This window comes from Canis lupus, chromosome 4 (assembly GCF_048164855.1).
Source record: "Canis lupus baileyi chromosome 4, mCanLup2.hap1, whole genome shotgun sequence".
In the NCBI taxonomy this organism is placed as follows: Eukaryota; Metazoa; Chordata; class Mammalia; order Carnivora; family Canidae; genus Canis; species Canis lupus.
This window is the reverse complement of record NC_132841.1, coordinates 50,645,207-50,660,038: the sequence shown is the minus strand read 5'-3', so window position 1 is coordinate 50,660,038 and position 14,832 is coordinate 50,645,207. Positions and strand designations below refer to the sequence as shown.

At 36.4% G+C, this 14,832-nt stretch overlaps 1 protein-coding gene across 12 annotated transcripts in view; it reads right to left on the bottom strand.

The window, feature by feature from the left end:
- The window catches only part of ATP10B (ATPase phospholipid transporting 10B (putative)), a 331,154-nt gene that overhangs the window by 265,118 nt on the left and 51,204 nt on the right, over positions 1-14,832 (bottom strand). For 7 of the 12 annotated variants that reach the window (XR_012029896.1, XR_012029895.1, XM_072824282.1 and 4 more), the window contains 2 exons: positions 10,402-10,457; positions 8,584-8,632 (listed from right to left, as the gene is read on the bottom strand). The gene's annotated coding sequence lies outside the window, so the exon portion shown is untranslated. Of the gene's footprint in view, positions 1-556; positions 809-8,583; positions 8,633-10,401; positions 10,458-11,939; positions 12,100-13,285; positions 13,517-14,832 lie in introns of those variants that run through there. The other 5 variants (XM_072824271.1, XM_072824278.1, XM_072824272.1 and 2 more) reach the window with 4 other exon arrangements.

Genomic DNA, 14,832 nt, shown 5'->3' with positions numbered 1-14,832 from the left:
ATGGGGCTTTTTCTGGAGTGAGACGTTAACTCGGAATAAAAATAGTTTTCCTTAAACTTCAGTTTTTTTTCCTTTGAACTCAAAGGAGAGCCCAAATTTCCACCTATCACTGAAAACCACCACAATGTGCCAGCTTTGGAGTTTATAAAAATGAAATTAGGAAGGCATGTAATAATCTCACTCTCTTCTTCAAAGCTGTAATTTCTTTCTGCTTTGAGAACAAGACACTAACTCCATCTACTTCCTCAGGCTGCACTGGATGAATGCAAGATATATTATTTATTGTAAAACATATACAGGTACATTTAGGTAGCAAACTCGTGCATAAAGAAGTAGTATTTACCATCAGCTTATCCTAATGAAAAAAAAAAAAAAAAAAAAGCAACATTCTGTTACTAAAAGGATGTGGATCTCTACCCAGTAAGCCAAATGACATTTCAAATGCAGTGTGAAGAAAATAGGTATATCCTGGGCCTAATTCAAAATTTAGGATTAGTGATCATAGGAGGTAATCATTACCCTATTGTATGGAAAGTGTCGGGTTGCTTTTACTTACCCCAACAAAGCTGACGTCCCTTCTGAGCAGGCTCCATCAGAAGCTATGGAAAACAGGACTCAAAAGTGGTGCTATTTCTCTTGAACAGCTTGGCTAAAATATTCATCTTTTGTATAGCATTTTTCATTTCTCTGATTATATCTGATAGTGTCAAGGCATTAAGCTAACACTGTCTTGGAAACACAGAGAAGAAGATGGCCTGGCAAGAAACGACTGTGGCCCATAAAGGAAATGGGAAAAATAAGCCGCCTCACTAGGGCCACAAGAGAAAGAGAAGAATAGCAGGACTGTTAGTGTGGGCCCCAGTCCCAGAACAGTGAAAGCAGTGTTCTTGGCTTGGCTGCACATTTACACAGCACCATCACTGTTAGACATGAGTCTTGCATAAATTTCTACTTTCTACAAATCAATGAACCAGCAATATCAAAATTCATATGTGATTTTATTCTCTATACCTGATACAAAAATGACTTTGTCCATTTACCTTTTGCAATACCTGTAACCAAGTGTGAGACAATTATAACCTTGTAGTTCTCCTTGGGGGCCCAGAACACAATTCAGTTGCTTGGTTTCAAGGGCCCTTAAAGAGAGAAAAGACCCTCTGCAGTGACTTTTATACACGTGCTGGTGATGAATTTGCCCACAAAGCCTCCAAAGTCTCATTTTGCAGCAGTCGTAGTTCTTATTGATTACTGTTTGATTATACAAAATAAGGGAAGTGGGACCAATATATTATACTTATGGATTATGTGAATGCTTCAGACATACAGAAAACCAGACTTATTTATGGGCTTATGAAGAGTGCTGATTCATACCCTAAAGGAAATTTTCATGTATAATCTTTTTACTGAGTTGTCTGTAATTCTGCTAATTGGAGTAAATGTCATGAACCATTTGCCATATTGATGGATAGTTATTGGTGAGTCCATAAATAAAAGAAGATGGAATAAGCAACCAGCCTATTCTGAGGGTAGCAAAAGAGGAATATTACCAAGCTTGGGAATAAAAAGAGGTGGGAAAAAATGAACATAATGTCTAACTTCATGAAAATCTTTCCAAAGGATCTTGGTTGGTTGCTAGGGTAATTGTGAACTTATGTGTACTGTTGGATCCTATCAGACTACTAAGAAGAAATGTGGGCATAAAAACATGTTAGAAGGGATGAAACACCCACACATCTAAAATTGGAATAGCTGTAAGATATGTTAGGGATTTTTAAGAACATGAAATTTGCCTAACACTTTAGATAGTCTATAACTTTTTTTTTAAAGGCACTTGGCATTCCATAGTTCTCCATCTGCTAAAGGGAAAAGTGCTTTGCAAGTCCTGTTCCTTTCCTTTCTTTTCTCAGTGTCTCATGGTTTCTCAGTACAAGTGTGACCTAGAATCACAGATTTCATTAATCACAAAATGTTAGCACCAGAAGGTAATCAGAAGTCATTTAGTGCTGCTTCCCTGTGCTGTAGGTGATGACATTGAAGCTTAGAACAGTTAAATCTGTTCAAGGCCACATAGGAAATTAGTTGCAGGCACAGGACTACAAACCACATCTCCTTACTTCCACAACCTGTACTCTTTCCCCTTATCACTTCCCCAACCAGAGAGAGAAAGAGAGAGAGAGGCACATTCAATTTTGGGACAGATGAGTCATGCTGACCAATAAATAGTCCTCAAAACTCAAACTTTCCAAGCTGCTTAGTAATTGTAAATATTAATAGGCATGTGGCAAGTTATTTATTCATGAAGTTTGAAATAACTACTACTGATTAGCCAATTAGAACTCTAATAACAATTAACAGATAAGAAATTCTGTGTTCAGTTTTTGTTAGAGAGGAAATGTTTTTCTGGCTGTTAGAATTCTCTAAGTCATGTTAAAGGATTATGCACCATAGACCTTCATGTAATTCCCCTTTTCAGTAGTCAACTTCTCTTCGTTTATGTGAATTTATCACTTTGTGTATATTTGCATTTCTCATTGACTGCATCATGCTTTTTGTTATGAATTTTAGACAGTTTGTCATTTTAGCCTTTATATTCTTGTTGCCCAAACTTGCCAATTAAAGAAGTAATCATTGATAGAGGCTTTTTGTCCCATCACACATGCAGTACCAGAAATGAACATATGACTAGAATGAAATTTATAAACTCAAGACCAATTATTTACTACAAGCTATAAAAATTTTACTAGTAGTAACTATTATAACTATTATTGACCAACATGTGCTAAGCACTATACTAAGCACTCTACCCAATTACCATTTAATTCCCCAGAAATCTTAGTAAATTGGCCTAACTATTCAAATGGAAAAAAAAAAAAAAACTGGGTTAAAAGGGCACTTGGGTGGCTCAGTTCATTAAGCATCTGACTCCTGATTTTTGACTCAGGTTGTGAATTTCAGGGGAGTGAGATTGAGCCCTATGTTGGACTCCATGTTCAACGTGGTGTTCGCTTGATATTCCCTCTCTGACTCTCCCTCTGCCTCTCCTCCTGCTCACTCTTTCTCTCTCTCTCTAGAAAAATAAAATCTTTAAAAACAAACAAACAAAAAACCAAACAGGGTTATCAAATTCTTCAAACCAACTGAAATAGAAAAAATTGTAAAATCTTATGGTCAGTGATAAATTAAGACAGATAAGCATTGACTTTAGTTATAAGAAAGGCAAATATCTAGATTAATTTTTATTGAACAAACAAAAAATGTTTTATGTATTTGGAATGGAAAGTAACTTGAAGCATTTAGTTGGTTAACCAGATGCGAACACTGGTATAGGATTAATGAGTAAGAGTTGGAAGAAGTATTTAGCAAGCAATAAAAACAGAGGAGGAGTTGGTAACATGAGAAATTAGACATAAAATTAGTTCCTTTAGGACTGAGAAAAAGTGATGGACAGCAATGTAGTTGTCCAGGGCATCAAACATCTTTTGATGTTTACATAAAATGTAGCATGATGAAACATATTTCATTAACCAGAACTCATCTTAGAAAGAATATAGTGTAAGCAGCTTGAGAAGAGATGAGAGGTCCCCAAGGGGCATGCAGGAAAACCTCTAGATCAGTGGTTCTCAACACCGGCCGATGTTGCCCCTTGGAGGCATTTGGCAATATCTGGAAACAGCGTTGTCAAATTGGGTTGGAGGTGCTCCTGGCCTTTAGTGGGTAGAGCCCAGGGATGCTGCTAAACATCCTACAGGGATAGCCTTCTACAACAAAGAATTATCTGGCCCAAAATGTCAGTTGCGCTGAGGTTGAGAAATCCTGGCTTAGAGGTTTCCTGAAATCTCAAAGCGATACATTAAGTAAATAATGGCAGAACTGATTTATTAGTGAACAAATTGAATTTGGTGAGTCTTGTCTACCTCTTCCCCAACATAAGCTTGGTTCTCTTTCTGATGTTGAACAAACCTTTTTTTTTTTTTTAAGATTTTATTTATTTATTCATGAGAGACACAGAGAGTGAGAGAGAGAGGCAGAGACACAGGCAGAGGGAGAAGCAGGCCCCATGCAGGGAGCTTGACACGGGACTACCCCGGGTCTCCAGGATCAGGCCCTGGGCTGAAGGCTGCGCTAAACCGCTGAGCCACCTGGGCCGCCCTGAACAAACTTTTAATGATGAGCAATTTGAAGGAATGTGAAGTCTCAGTAGTCTCAGTCTGGGCCTCCACTGATAAAATTGATTTCTGAAGTAATTTTAGAAAGCAGAGACAAAATAATGATGAGATGACTTTATGTTAAGTAATGATCATGGGGGACAGGGACAGGCTCAGGTGGAAAATAGTAGCGACTACAGACTACCTTAGAAGATGGTGTCTTGTTGGTCCTCTGTCACCAAGTAATTCATGTGATGTTCAGCATTCCCAAAGCAGATGTTACACAATGATAACCGTAGTAGAAATATATTGTTTGGCCTGCACAGACTTGAATTTTATATTAGCTGGCAGCATTTAAGCATTGGGCATTTCTCATCATAATGTAGATTCTTTTTTTGTGGAATAAGGTAAAGAACTGACAACAATAGGCAGACATTCCCATTGCTGAATAATGTCTACCACCCATTTTGGACAGGGCACGAATATCCCCATTCTTCCTATGAATAGCTTCAGTAGGTTACACTACCTGCTACATCCTTGCAGCAATCTTAGTTTGCAACTTCTGTCTTAAAAGATTATATTTATAATCTTTTTACTTCACACTTTAGGGTGACATTATATAATACACTGTTTGGGATAGAATATGCAGCTTTACTTGGATAAATTTTCTTCAAATCAATTTTGCACATTCTTCTGACTTTTTTTTTTCCCAAAAAACATGATTTTGGCTTTTCCATGATTCTCTCCTCTAATTTTTTTGGCTAATCAAGGAAAAGATAAAATGGTGGAGAACAACTTGATTTTTTAAAAAGATTTTGTTTATTTATTCATGACACACACACACACACACACACGCACACAGAGGCAGAGACACAAGCAGAGGGAGAAGTAGGTTCCTTTCAAGAAGCCCAATGTGGAGGCAGCCTGGGTGGCTCAGCTGTTTAGTGCCTGCACCAGGGCGTGATCCTGGTGACCCGGGATAGAGTCCCATGTCGGGCTCCCCACATGGAGCCTGCTTCTCCCTCTTCTTGTGTCTCTGCCTCTCTCTCTCTCTCTCTCTCTGTCTCTCATGAATAAATAAATAAAATCTTAAAAAAAAAAAAAAAAAAGAAGCCCGATGTGGGACTAGATCCTGAATCCTGGAATCATGCCCTGGGCCAGAGGCAGATGCTCAACCGCTGAGTCACCTAAGCACCCCAGAACAACTTGATGTTTACCTATTAGAATAGAAAGTCACTACAAGTCCCTTCCTACCCACTTTGTTAGCTTAGTAATTTTTACTATACAAAACATGAATTTAAAAATGCCCCAAATAAATGTTTTGACCGTAGTGTAAGGAAACTTGGCAGGGATAACTTACTGGGATTTGTAGAAACTTAGTTTTAGAAATATTGAATACTGATGTTGAAGGTGTTTATAGCCAAAATTCAAATAGGTATTTTATAGCATCAGATTAAGTCAGTAGGAGGTCACAAAAGGAGGTTGTGATTCTTTGAATAATAATTTGTTTAAATCAATGCATGAAAAGAAATAGTTTTTACATTCATAAAGTAAGACCAAATTTTTACACTACTTCATGCTGTGCAAGAGAAGATATTTGCAATGATTTACACCAAATATAAGGACAACTATTGAGGTGTTTGTTTTATTGATATGAGTAAGGTTATATAATCATTCCACTTGCTTAGAATTATGGTTCTAAAACCCTTTAGAATTAGGATTCCTTGATAGTCTTAAAAATTATTTAGAATCCTAATGAATTTTCATTTATGTGTTATATCCATCCATATTTACTGTATTAGAAACCTAAATTAGCAATTAAATAATTTATACATTTCTTTAAAAATATTATATTCATTATGTTAACATACAAATCAATTTTATAAAAAATAACTATATTTTCCAAAAAAATTAGTGATGAATTTTCTAAACTCTTTAAAATACGAATAGAAGACAATTGAATTCTCACATTTGTTTATGCATATAATCTGTCTCATTATGAAGAATAATCTAGCCTCAGACCTAGTTGAAAAGGAAGGTTTGGGGGGACTGTGATGGTTAGTTTTATGTGTCTATTTACTAGGCTACAATCCCTAGTTATTTAATCAAATACTAGTCTAGGTGTTGATAAGATTTTGTAGACATTATTGAAGTCCATAATCAGTTGATTTTATTTTTTATTTTTAAATTTTATTTATTTATGTGTGTGAAAGAGAGAACACAAGTGGGGAGGAGCAGAGGGAGAAGGAGAAACAGGCTCCCCACTGAGCAGGGAGCTTGATGCACCATGGGGCTTGATCCCAGGGCTCCAGGATCAATGACCTGAGCCAAAGGCAGATGCTTAACTGACTGAACTACCCAGATGTCTCATCAGTTGATTTTAAATAGAAAAGCCTAACCTAGATAACCTGGGTAGGCCTGATTTAATCAGTTGACAAGCCTTAGAAATATTGCTATGTGTACTCTGAAGAAGAAATTCCATTTAGAGATTGCAGCTTCAGCTTATGCTTGAGAATTCCAGCTGGCCTGCCTGATGGCTTATCCTATGGATGTCACACTTGCCTTACCAGCCCAACAATCATTGAAGACAATCCCTCACAATAAATCTTCTAAGATGTATTTCCTACTGGTTCAGTTTCTCTGGTTAAACTCTGATACACAGATGCTTTGAGGTCAGTGGTGTAGGATATACTTTATAAAGACTTTCCTGTTATGAATTAGCTTAACATAACAATTCTATGGAGTCAATGAGGCAGAAACCATCACTTCTATCCTCAGAGAGGATATTTATCAGATGGCACTGATCTACCAGTGGCTTTTTGTCTTGATCCTTAAATTCCTGGTTTCTATGCCAGTGCTCTTCATCTTTCAGCATAAGAGCCTTCTATATATTTGGAAATATATTTGCAGATATAGGCGTTCACACTATTTAATATACACATCACTAAGAAATTCCTTACAAAAAGTAGGAAGAACACAAAACCTGTATTTAAGGTATGAGTGAAAGTGATGCAAAGAAAGACAGGGTTTTTGTTTTATGCTTAAGGAGCTTATAATTTACCTAGAAGAAATAAGATTATTCATCCCTGAAAATATAAGATCAGATTTAATAAAGTGATTGGGACTTTGAATCTCTACCAACACTTTTTTTGAGTACTAGGCACTGGATTAGGGCCATTTTCATTCTTTTCAGCTGCTTCTGGTGTGGAATGGATACCTCCCCTCCATATTTGCTGCCCTCTCTAGTCTGCGAGTTTATGGGAGACAGAGATAATGACCAATCAGCAGGTGCATAATACTAACAAGCCATTCATTGAATGACTAAGGAAACTGAGGATGGGTGTGAAATATATGTGAAGAATAAAAATGGAAAAGTTGGGAGCAGTGGGAAACCAAAGAACTGAAAGATGGAATATGATCTTAAGACAATAAAACAAAAATTGAGCTGAAGGAGGTGTGTGTTAAAAAGGAACAAGAGGTTAATTAGGACAAAGTTTCCCTTTTGTGGAAGACTGACCAAGAAGTGTGTGTTTTATTAGGAAGTGGAGGCAGAATGGTATCATGGCTCAGAGTATGAACTTTAGACAGATCTGAGTGGGTAGTTCCTTCATGTACTAGTTATGTGATCTTAGATAAATCATCCAAAACTCTTTACACCTCAGTTTCCACAACTGTGAACTTTCAGTTATTATGAAAAGTAAAGGAGGAAATGTATATGAAGTATACAGTGCCTAGCATAGGGTAAATCCATGAAGTGTTGGCTCTCATAATTACCAATGTTATTACTACTATCATTATTCATTCTAAGGGCAACAAGGAGCCAATAGGAGGTTTTTAATTGGATTGTGATATGGGGACACTTGTTAGTTTGGAAAATACATTTGATGGGACGCCTGGGTGGTTCAGCAGTAGAGTGTCTGCCTTCAGCTCAGGGCCTGATCCTGGGGTACCAGGTTTGAGTCCTGCATTGGGCTCCTTGAGTGGAGCCTGCTTCTCCCTCTGCTTGTGTCTCTGCCTTTCTCTCTCTCTCTGTCATGAATAAATAAATAAAATATTTTTTTTTAAAAAAGAGGAAAATACATTTGATGTTAATTAGAATAAATAATCAAGATAAAATATTAGAGCCAGAGCAATCAGTTAGCAAGTTACCTTAATAGTCCAAGCACAAAAAAGTGACAGGTAAGGGACATGCAAGCCCAGAGCTCCTTCCCTGGATCATCACATACACTATTGATTTGACATTGGTGGTGTATTCTAAATAGGAGTATATATTCTTTATGAATAATTGGCAAATGGGACACCACAAAATTTTGTAAAAGTATTTAAGCACCACGTTTATCAGATTTGGGAGAGAATTTTAGAAACTGAAAGTTGCAACTTTTAGAGACTGTCAAGTGCCCTGACATAGCAATTAGGCTTCCAAATTCTCCTTGCTTACCTGGGAAATTAACTAAATGTCCCCAGAAAACTAATCGCTGAGGAGGCGTCTAGGATTAAAAAAACAAAAACAAAAACAATAAACTGTATAACAAGCACATACATATCTCTGTGTATGTCTAGGATCTTATGAGTAATATGTAGTTGCATTTGAAAAAGAATATCTACAGAACTTATAAATGGTGACTATTCATACACAGTGAAACCCATATGTATTTCAGTATCTGAGGATACTGGAAATAAATTTAATGACCGACAGGTAGTTGTAACAGGAACCAACTAGGAAAAACTAGGAAAACTCACTTGCTTATCTATAGCACTGGTCTTATTTATGTCTATATCCAAGAAGTGATAATGACATCTTTTAAATTTTAAGCAAGCTCACTTGGCCTTATTGTGAGGCTTAATTTTCATTTTAGAACACACACAGAACTGGTACTCTTCCTGAACAGCTTACCACATAGCAGAAGGTCAGTAGGACAGATCTTAGTTTTTTAAAACAGTATATAATATTAATAATCTGCACACAATGAAATCCAAAAGACATGCTGATATCCATAATTAATGCTTTTCATTTAGTTTAGGAAGTAAATGGATAAAGAGTATATAATCTTTGACAGAATTATGATACAGCTGCTAGTTTAAAGTAGAATTTCTAGTCTTAGAGTCAGCACATATATGTTTGTGTTTGGATGTAATAGATGTGAATCTCCTTTCCAAAAGAATTAGAGGTTTTCATTGTGCATTTGTGTGGGAATCATTGGTTGGAATAAGTACTACAGGAATAAAAAGGGGAAAAAAAAAAAGACGTGAAGTAAGAAACACAGCATAATGGCCTTTGTCTATGATTTTCTATCCATTCAATACAAGTACTCAAGTTGATTTTCCAGGCAGAAGGGATAGATTATTCTCAGAGCCAAGCATACACTGCTGCACAGGCCATGTGGCTGTCCAACATCACACATTTGCAAGGTAGCTGCTTGGGCTAGAGGTGGAATGAGGCCTGGGAAGAGTGATGTGATGTTCATCTAAAAATAAAAACCTTGCATTAATTAGATGTGCTAATAAGTAATGCATATGGATCACCATTCCTTATGACTTCTAGGTGTGATAACTGTGAATTCATAAAGTTAAAACAATGGAATTTGGAATAAAAACATAAGATAAAATAGGGCCTCAGATTTTATGTGATCCAGTATTAGCATATTCACTAATAAAGGAGACAGATTCGGGAAGATAAAGTAGTTTGCTTGAGGTCACACGTCAATGTCAATGCTAAGTCTATCTTATAATTCCTCATTTATTCTACCACTGTTCATTGTCTCAATGAGATTACCATAATTACTATATTTTGACACAACTGTTTTCTACCCAACTCAAATTAATTAAGCAAAAAGAAGAATTTACTGGCCCACAGAACTGGAATGTCATACGCCCTCTCCTTGCCTATTTTTGGCTGGCTTTCTCCATGTGGTAGACCAGGTGGCCTTTTGGAACACACAATGACTCAGCCCCTTTAAAAAGCTTTTTCTGAAACATTTTATCTTGCCCAAGTCCCAGGAAAGCCTCTGATTGGTTCACATGGGATTGGAGCTCACCCTGGACCAATTATTGTTGCCACAGGGATGGATACTCTGATTCATCAATTCACGTACACATCTCTGAGGCAAGGCCATCTCTTTTAGCCCCATAAAATATATTCATAATAAAGGGGGTTATCAGAAGGAGGTCAGCAATTCTAAACAGACACAAACAACAAATACATGATAATCATATTCTAAAATGAAACCTCATAGAATACTTAAGAACTGAAACTTACCAAACAACTATGGAAATTGTCTTGCTTTTCTTCTTCTAAATAACTTGTGTCAATATCTGTAATAACAAAGATACAGAAAAATCTCATTTCTGAAGATGGAAGAAAAGACTGATTCACTGGATTACAATAGGATAATTGATTTTAAATACATTAATGTACACAGTATTTTATAATCTTAGAACACTGCCAGCATTGAATGAATGCTTATTCCCTGTCTTTGTACATATAAATAGCTCATATATAATTGTTCATTTGAGTAGTCCCAAAGCCACATTACTTTTCATCACCATAGACTGTTAATGTCACTTACGTCATGAAGTCTTTAAAGACAAAACACTATAAACTGTTCGAAATGTTTGGTTTTCAATATTTGAGTTTTTGAATGCTGCAATTGCCAAAATGGCCTGCCATTGTTCTTTGTGATTTCATAGCATACATTCCCAACCCTCCTAACTCTGTGACAGGGCTTGCATTATTCTGATTGTTTAAAAAATTGAAGTATAGGAACACTTGGGTGGCTCAGTTGGTTACGTGTCTGCTTTTGCCTCTGGTCATGATCTCATGGGTCCTGAGATCGAGCCCTACACTGGGGTCCCTGCTCAGCAGTGTTTCTCCCTTTCTCTCCATACCTCCCCACTATTCATGCTCTCTCTCTCCTAAATAAATAAAATCTTTAAAAAAATAAAAAAATTGAAGTATAATTGATATTTAATATTATATTAAGTTTCAGGTTATAACATAATGATTTAATATTTGTATACATTATGAAATGATCACAATAAATCTAGTTAACATTCATCACCATACAGCCATATTTTCTTTTCTTCTTGTGTTGAGGACTTTTAAGATCTTTTATTTTAGCAACTGTCCACTATGCAGCATAGTATTATTAACTATAGGCACCATGCTGTACATTATATCTTCATAGCTTATTTTATAACTGAAAGTTTGTGCCTTTGACCCTCTTCAGCCATTTTACCCATCCCCAAACTTCTATCTATGAGCTTGGTTTTGTTTGGTGTCTTTTTTTTTACCCCCATGTAGTATTTATCTAGCTTTATCTAAGTTACTTCACTTAGCATAATGCCCTCAAGTTCTATCCATATTATTCCTTTTTTTTTTTTTTTTTTAGTTTCAATTCACCTGAACTTTGGTTATTATGGCTTTGGGAATTTTATAATGTAGCTGAAGATATTATAAAATCTGGCAAAATTAGGTTTTTATAATGTCACTTTTGAGGAAAATCAGACTTAAGTGCAGCACAAATGACTAAGAAATTGTTACTTCTTTAATTTCAGAATAGGCTAAAGAGGTAGCACATGGTCATGGTTAGGAGCTAGGGCTTTTCAACGTAAATAGCTCTGATTTCAAATTCTGACTTCTTACTAGCTGTGGGACTTCAGGCAAATTACTTTACCTCTTTAAGGCTTAATAACCTCATCTATAATGTGGGGATATCACCACCATCTAAATCATGGAAAATGTATGTATAATGTGTGATACTCCTTGGGCTCTAAATAAAGATTAACCAGGGGTACCTGGGTGGCTCAGTCAGTTAAACATCTGCCTTTGGCTCAGGTCATGGTCCCAGTGTCCAGGGATCAAGCCCTGCATTGGGCTCCCTGCTCTGTGGGGAGTCTGCTTCTCCTTCTGTTCCTTGCCCCTGCTCATGCTTGTTTTCTCTCAAATAAATAAAACCTTTAAAAAATAAAGATTAACTGTTATTATGACAGTCACAATAAAGTAATTTATGTGTAGACAAAGAAATAAAGAACAGAAATAGCACCTACTGTAGTTCTTAGCATAATAGGAAACACATACATTTGTGGAATTAAATACATTTGTGGATTTTTACTGAGAGAGACACCAATTTTTGGCATTGTTTCTAAGAAGACTCCTTGAATTTTTTTGTTCTCAGTGATCCACTTCCTTTGGATTCTTTATAATTATAACACAGTTTAATCCCCAATTACCAACTGCCTGCAACATAAGCTGTTGCATTAGTATTTTCTCCAACTAGAATTTTAGTAACTTTTCCTACAAGAATTATACCTTACTTCTTGTGTGGTCTTTGTGCCACCATTCCAAGCTTATAGTAAGAAGCCAATACTTGGCAATGGATTGACCAGGAGAAGAAACTTCCTTCTCTCCTATAACCCTTTAAAATCAAACTAGGTTGGGGATCCCTGGGTGGCGCAGCAGTTTGGCGCCTGCCTTTGGCCCAGGGCATGATCCTGAAGACCCGGGATCGAGTCCCACGTCGGGCTCCCGGTGTATGGAGCCTGCTTCTCTCTCTGCCTATGTCTCTGCCTCTCTCTCTCTCTGTGTGTGACTATCATAAATACATAAAATATTTAAAAAAATTAAAATCAAACTGGGTTGTTCTACACAAAGTTGGCAGGAGAACCACATACAGTTACTAGAGCAATATGGCTTGAGATGAGAGCCTTTCTTAAAATGTTCTAAGATTCCTCTAGCTCTTTCTTTGTATGGATGTGTCTTAGGCCCATAAGCCCCAAATTCTTATTCACCTACTCTCTCAACAGCCCACATAAGACTGTGCCTTATTATTTGCCTTTCTGTATTCTTTTATTTTAAAAGATATAGAGGAAAGGAGAATGAGGGATGAACTTTCTGTTAACTTTGGTACCAGTGATGGGATGTTGTCTTTAACATCATGGTTTGGCCAGAGGCTGGAGCAGGAATATCATTTAGTCTGTGACAATAAACAGTGGTATATAAAGTGTCTCCTGGGACTTTGGTCCAAGAGCAGCAGCCTATGAGTACCATAGTGTAACACTTTTAGTAGACTCAAGTATTTAATTCATCTACAAGATGTTTCCCTGATGCCTTTCCTGAATAGGATGGTAGAGGCAGACATTACCTGTGAGGGTACCTCAGACTGTAACTCAACAAGAAGAGCTCAAGTTCCACATGTTTGCTAGGGACACTTCTGCATACAAATAAATATCCTTGGGAAAGTCTTCCAAAACTTTGTTGGACATCTTCAGAATTTTTCTTCATTCTACCATTCCTTCACTTTATCGTCTTTATATCATATTGATTTAAAAGTCTCATTTCTGATTTTCAGGGTCTGCTGTGACTTTTGGTGCTTCTGCAGAATATAAATTGCATTTCTGCAATCAATATCAGCAATCATATAGTGAGGTTCTCCAACTGTATGTCTATAAGTGGCCCTCCCCACAATTCTATAACTAACTCTGAATTGGGCCAAAGACTATACGATGACAGGTCCATTCTTGATTTTTCCATTAGTCTCAGCAGTGATTAATATTCCATTATCTTTGGTAACTTTTTTTTTTTTTTCCACTCTGGAAAGTTCTATGGAAAGGATTCATTCCAATTAGTTTCTTAAGACCAAAGGTCATATTAACATATATTCTCACTTTTTAAGATACTAATTTTCTGAAATTGTGATGAATCTTACGCTTGATTAGTACCCTTTGTGAGATATCTTAAATCTCCAAATGCTATTAGTTGATTTACAAATGCAGTATATAATTGATGACATCTTAGAATTCAAGGTATATGGTAATATTACTCCTCATATTAGAGGTTCTCAAGTACATCTTATGACTCTGGCTTCATTATTTCATTCCATTCATGCCATTTAAAAGAGTTAGTGGATGATATCTTTAAGAGCTATGAAAACCAACCAAATCCTGAGCATCACAGGAGTAGGGAGGGTATTAAGCCTGGTTTGCACAGACATGTCTGACCTGACCTCTGAAACCATACAAAAACAACAAAACCATTCCTCCCAAGTAAATTCCATACTAAAATACCATCTCCACATTTGGGATGGAGTAATGGCTAATTTTGCACAAAGAGTGAGTGCTAATTCGACTTTTTACCTGAATTCTTCTAGTTTCTCAATCAACTTAAACATGTCGAACAGCTGGTTTTTATCTCAGGAAAAAAACCTACAAGTCCAGTTGATCCTATTTACTCTTTTTCTCTCATTTAAGTTTATAAGTAATCATCATCACAGGGTTTCCAATGAGGCTTTACTCAATTTCCCTGTAGGTACTTAATATTTCATTTGCTGAAACCATTGTTATGAAGTCTATGAACTTCTTAAGACAAAAATTTTGCATATTTGCCAATAAGAATCTCATTTCTAAGGCATATGAACACGTGAGTCAGAAACAACTTCATAATCTGATATGAAAACACTATCTTAAATTGTTTTATTAAAAAAAAGGCATAAGTCTAACTGATCTGGAAGTCATGTTGAATCATCATAAATTTATAAAGAAAAGTCTTCCTTCTCTTGACAAACCAACTACATAATATTACTGTAACATTTGGGAAGATAAATGACATTCTGTAAGACCTAAAAATTGGTAAGGACTAGGATTCATTAGGATTACATATTAGGTATGCCTTTGAATATCTAGGGATATTTGG